The following is a 6,180-nucleotide window of genomic DNA, read 5'->3' as shown; positions in this document are numbered from 1 at the left end:
GGTGTGGGCAGAGCTGGCCACCAGATGTGTCAGGGATGCCCTTGACTGCATACAGATCCTAGATTTTATCTTGTTGGTGTCAGAGGCTCTCAGAGGAAGCACCTTTTTTTTTTTTTTTGACATGGAATGTTAGAAATTTCTTTATTATTACTTAGTAAGCACCAGCTTAATACTGCAGAAAATTTCAAATCACCCTTCAACAACCCATTCTTCCCTCCCCCAACCAAATTCTTGATAAAGAACTTTTCAAGTGAAGACACAGTCTCTTTTTTCTTCTGTATAAAACTTTATCAAATAAAGGTAAAGAACTGTGTACATCTTGCTGTAAAACACTACCCACAGCTGTAGAAAGTGTCTGCCCAGGCTCCTTTCACTGTCCAGGTCCTAAAAGACTCTTGTTCATGAACTGTCGCTTCACAAAGCAAGTCCACCACTTGCTTGGCTTATCATTCTGAGGGTCAAAAACTTTCTCACAAAGTCTCAGTCCAGTCTCTTGTCTCAGCTGCTGTAAGTAGGCCCTCATCATCTTCCTGTTTGTTTGCAGGTTTGGCATAAATTGCATTAAGTGGAAAACCAGGCTCTCCAGGAATGGGGAAATTAGTGATTCCAAGTGTATACATTTCTTTTTCACCTTGGCTTTTGGAATTACACTTTTGGAGTTTCTTTAGACACTCAGAAATGTAGAGTGTTATATATATATATATATATATATATATATATATATATATATATATATCAAGGTTCTATCAGCTTCATTCTTAATCTCATAGTTTTTGAAGAAGATATTGGCCTTGAAGTAATAGATGGCTTCATCCACAATATCTGTATCTTTTGTCTCTCTAGGGGCGGGTCCTTTGAATTGACTTCTGATAGGCAACAATGCCATGTTTCCAATGAGTTTGGTGTCAGGGTCCATGAGAGAAGAGTGGTAAACCAGCATCTTGGCAGCGACCAGGTTTCAAGTCAGACAAGGCTGGGTTTAGAGCTCGGCGCTTCCTGTCCAGCGGCCAGGAAGCACTTTTTTTTTTGAAGGTCATGGTCATGGTTCAAGGGAAAACCGTGTATAAGTGGAATTTTTTCCTTATTGTTCCTCAGATGGAACAGTAGGTTCAGAGAGTAAGTCCAGTTCCATAGTATGTGTTCATAATGGACTTTGTCCATCAGTGAACAAATAAGTGTTGAGAACCTTCTATTTAACAGGGCTCAGGCCCTGGTCAAGGGAGCAAAGAGGCCATAGGAACAAGGCTCAGTCTCTGTCCTCAAGAAGCATCATTCCAGTAGAGGGAGGGTGACGGAAGTAAGTAGGTAAGTAAAGAAGACCATTTCAGATGCAGCCAGGGGCTATGAGGAAGACAAAACAGCAACATGGCACAGAGTGGCTGCTTCAGCTGCAGAGCCTCTCTGAAGACACTTGACCAATGAGGAGGAGGGAGCTGGCAATGACCTGGGGGAAGCATTCAAAGCAGAATAAAGACCAAATACCCGGGCCCCAACGTTGGAACCAGCTTTGTCTTGTCAAGAAACAGTGTAATAGTGGGAAGGGCAGGAAGTAGCAGTACGTGGTCTGACATCCTTCATCAAGAGTTTGCCTTTTACTGTAAGAGTATTGAGTGCAGCAAAATTCTGTAAATCAATTGCCCCAGCATCTGCTGTGGGTGCCCTATATATGCAGGATAAGAGCAGTAGCTGGGACACAGGAAATGGTCCAGGGGAGGGATGATGGTCCAAGCCAGGGAAGATGGTCCAGATGAGGGATGATGGTCCAGGTTAGAGGTGATGGTCCAGACCAGGGATGATGGTCCAGGTCAGAGATGGTGGTCCAGGTCAGGGATGATGGTCCATGTCAAGGATGTTGGTTAATATGCAGGAGATGGTTATTATTTTCATAAACTTTATTAAGATTTATGACTAAGAAAAAAAATATTTATGACTAAGGGTTATTAATTACTAAGGATTAAGGTTTAGCTAAAGGTGGTAAAGCTAAGATATGAGAGACGTTAGTAAGTTTTGGCTGAGAAATTGTATGGGTTTCATTTATTTAGTAGGGAGAAGACGTGGGGAGCATATCTGGAAGCATTCTATAGTTCTGTCTCTGCCATGTTACGTTTGAGATGCCTTTTGTCGCCCAATAGGTGACTCCCAGCAAATAGTCAGATAACCCTTCATGGGACTCAGATCCCATGCTAGTATTAGAGTTAGACATTTCAGAACCATCCATGCAGAAATGGTAGATGAAGTCATGGAACTGGCTAGGATTGCTGTATTCACTTCCTAGGGCTGCTGTACCAAAGTGCCACAAACTGGATGGCTTCAGACAACAGAAGCCACTTACCATTCTAGAGACCATAAGTCTGAAATTGAGCTGTCAGCAGGGCCATGCTTCTGCTGAAAGGTCTACTGCAGAATCCTTCCTGGCCTCTTCCAGCTTCTGGCCAATTTTTTGTGTTACTGGTGTTCTTTGGCTTATAGCTAGCTGCATTACCATTAGTGATTCCCATTGGCGCCAGATGGCATTCTTCCTCATGGTTGCATCCCAATCTCCCTCTCCTTATGCGGACCCCAGACATTGGATTGGGGCCCAGCCTACTTCTGTATGGTTTCACCTTAGCATGATTGCATTTGCAAAGACTCTATTTCCAAATAAGGCCACAATCCCAGGTTCCAGGTAGACATGTGGGGACACTGCTCTACCCAGTGTAGTTACCTAGAGAAAGAGTCTGGATGGACAAGAAGGCTGTTGAGGATAGAACTTTGGGGTCCCAGCATTGGGAGGACTGAGAGAGGAGAGAACACGGGTGTGAGCTACATTTCCTATCTAGAGAGGCATTGTTCTAGTGAAGAAGGTATCAACAACATGGCACACTGCTAGTAGTTATGGAGATTGACTAATTTCACCTGGTTGACTAGCTTGGTGATGGAGGACAGATTGACTTTTTGGCATTGGGGATGTGGAAATAGTGGGCAACTTTAAAATCTCTTCCATGAAGCAGTAGGGCAACAGCATGTTGGGCTGAAGACAGAGTGAGGACAGTGAAACTATGAAAACAGTAAGTAGAGACATCTTTTTCTATGAAACTTGGAAGGGAGCACAGATGTAGGGGACAGGAACAGTTAAAAAGATGTGTGTGGAATGGCGGCATGCTGGTATGCAGGTGGTGTCCAGCAAAGCCTAGCAGCAGGGGCAAGCTGACCATGCAGGAAAGAAGTGGTTCCACCTGAAGTGTGAAGTCCTTGAGCCTCTAGGGAATGGAGTTTCCCTTGCTTGAGGAGGGAGTGGCTTCACATGGGAGCAGAGGTGGGCCAGTCATATAATAGCAGGGAGGGCAATGTTTCTTGGTACCCTCGAGCGGAAATCAGTAGGACCAGTGTTGGGAAGACAGTGAGTTCTCATTGAGTCGCAGGTATATCAGCTGTCCATGTTGGCGACAGTTGGGAATTGGGGAAAGGATGTTGGGTTTGGGCAGGGTGTGGTCATGAAGCCCGGGACTTAGAAGGAAGTGGAGGCTCCAACGACCCTCAGTCAGCAGTCAGGTTGTGTCGGGGCCCATCTGGAATCAACGCAGGTGGAGTGTGTCCTGTGGTCTCTCCAGTGATAAGCAGCAACTTGGGCAGATGTAGGCCAAGGGGGTGGTTGGGTTTGGCCAGAGTTAAGGTTCTGCCAGAGGGAAAAATGAGAAAGGGAGGTTTAGGGTGTTCCTGAAGAAGCAGTTACAGTGAAATGTGGGCTTGGTGAGGCAGGAGTGAGGCAGGAGTGGGAGCCAGGAGGATGCTGGCAGGTGGAAAGATGTAGGGCTGTGGATTGGAAGTCCATTTAGGGAGGAGAGCCATGGACCCGGGAGCATAGAGCAGGTGAGCTGTGAGGGTGGAAGGTGTGTTTGAGAGGCACCTGGGTGGTGCAGTCGACTGAGCGTCTAATTCTTGATTTTGGCTCAGATCATGATCTTAGGGTCCTGGGATCGAGCCCTGCATCAGACTGCATGCTCAGGGAGAAGTCTGCTAGGGATCCTCTCTCTCCCTCTCTCCCAAATAAATACATCTTAAAAAAAAAAAAAAGTTGTGTTTGAAATTGAGCTTTCTGAAGTGGCAGTGTTTGGTTGGGAGAGAGTCTAGTATTTGGCCATACAAGTGGAAGGGGCCAGGCAGAGTGTGGGAATCCAACCGGAATGTGCTAATGCAAGAAAAAAATCTGGCTTATTTAATTTTTTTTTCTCCTCAGTGACGGGAAATAAAAGGCAAAGTCAACATTCAGTGCCAGGAAACGAGGGACCAAAAAGCCAGAGAAAAGGGGTCTCTGGGGAAGCAGTATTCTCTCCCACCTCCAGGTTTTGGGGCGTTTGTAAATCCTACCTGCATGGGGGTGGGAGGCCCAGCAACTGGGCAGACAGCGGCCGCACAAGTCGGCAGACTTGCTAGCTCGCACAAAGGCAGAGTTCTGTGCCGGGGGGCGTGAGGGGGGGATGGCCCAGGAAGCCCCTCAGCTTACTTGGAGAATGGAACAACTGGAAAGAGACTTAACCCGAAAGCCTAAAGTGCAGTTTGAGGTGGAAATGGGTTCAGGAATGAAGGAGCCAAACATTAACAGAGGGAAAGGTTAACAGAACAAGGGGCCTAGGTAATGTGGCCCTCTCAAAATAAAGCCAATGAGAATTTGCTGCCAGCTTAAAATTTCTGAGGCCCTGGAAACAAATTTTCACTTTTTTTTTTTTTTTTAAGATTTTATTCATTTATTTGACACAGAGAGAAAGAGCACAAGCAGGGGATCAGCATGCAGAGGGAAAGGGAGAAGCAGGGTCCCCACTGACCAGGGAGCCCAATGCAGGACTCCTGGGATTATGGCCTGAGCCGAAAGCAGATGCTCAACCAGCTGAGCCACCCAGGTGCCCCTTTCACTTGTTTTACTTGATCATGAATCTTGCAATATAAAAACAGTTTCCTGGATAAGATTTCCCCAGGTGAATCAGGTTTTTCCAAGACATGGATTTATTAAACAGTGAACAATGAAGTATTTGTAGAAATTAGAGGTGAATGTGACAGATGTATTAGTCTTGGCAAAGGGGCATCTTCAGTCCCAAGTGCACACCTGTCTCCTTCTGGTGATTCTTTTTATGTCTCTCCACGGTAATCTTAGACTTTCCTTGAGTGAGAACTCGACAATTTTTTGGGTATGCATTCCTCTCTTTTTTCCTCCCTCTATGGATGGGTGGACAAGATCTTTGGCAATCGTGGCTACTGAGAAAGGGGAGACATTAATCTTTACAGGATTGCAAAGATTAGAAACCCGGGTGACCCCCTTAAGGACCCTAGTGTTCCCATCTTGCAGCAGGAACTGGAAGATGCCGAGATATTATGTGACTTGCTGTTAAAACCCAGGAAGTATAAGAGCCAAGAATCACACCCGTGTGTGGGCGCTCAAAGCCCAACCCTTGCCCAACTGTAGCCGGCTGCCTCCTCCCCAACCTGGGACTCCCCAACTCCACCTGCGTTGATTCCAGATGGGCCCCGACACAACCTGACTGCTGACTGAGGGTCGTTGGAGCCTCCACTTCCTTCTAAGTCCCGGGCTTCATGACCACACCCTGCCCAAACCCAACATCCTTTCCCCAATTCCCAACTGTCGCCAACATGGACAGCTGATATACCTGCGATTCAATGAGAACTCACTGTCTTCCCAACACTGGTCCTACTGATTTCCCCTCGAGGGTACATTCATTGGCATCCCTGGCATTCACCAGAGATGAGAGGGATTCCTTACCTCGTACCAGTACTCAGCCTTCACTTGGCTGGCTTGTCATTCTTTCTTTTTCCTTTTGTTTCTTTCTTTCTTTTCTTTTGCAATACTCTTGTGCTCGGAGCTGGTGCTTCAGAGATGAAGCACCCAAGGAGGTCACGGGAAAGGAGAGAGATAGACAGGCAGCAAATAGCCACACGCAGAGTGATGACATGGCACTTGGCAGCAGACCCATAACCAGACCCATGGGCATCTGGGTGAAGCACTGGTAACAGCCCAAAGGCCAAATGAAACTCATTGCCATGGCCAGATAATAAGATGCTCATGGGCCATTTAAAATGCCATTTCAGGGATCCCTGGGTGGCGCAGCGGTTTGGCGCCTGCCTTTGGCCCAGGGCGCGATCCTGGAGACCCGGGATCGAATCCCATATCAGGCTCCCGATGCATGGAGC

The 6,180-nt window shown here is 46.8% G+C and overlaps 1 pseudogene across 1 annotated transcript; it reads right to left on the bottom strand.

The window, feature by feature from the left end:
• Positions 1 to 246: 246 nt before the first annotated feature.
• On the bottom strand, positions 247 to 6,070 carry LOC144284039 (actin-related protein 2/3 complex subunit 3-like; annotated as a pseudogene). Its single transcript, XR_013352515.1, has 3 exons — positions 5,753 to 6,070; positions 737 to 3,655; positions 247 to 698 (listed from the first exon to the last, which is right to left on the bottom strand). The product of XR_013352515.1 is annotated as an actin-related protein 2/3 complex subunit 3-like (transcript).
• Positions 6,071 to 6,180: the final 110 nt, after the last annotated feature.

This window comes from Canis aureus, chromosome 15, assembly GCF_053574225.1.
Source record: "Canis aureus isolate CA01 chromosome 15, VMU_Caureus_v.1.0, whole genome shotgun sequence".
Lineage (NCBI taxonomy): Eukaryota > Metazoa > Chordata > Mammalia > Carnivora > Canidae > Canis > Canis aureus.
Note: the sequence above shows the minus strand (reverse complement) of the source record. Positions and strands in the feature narration are given on the sequence as shown.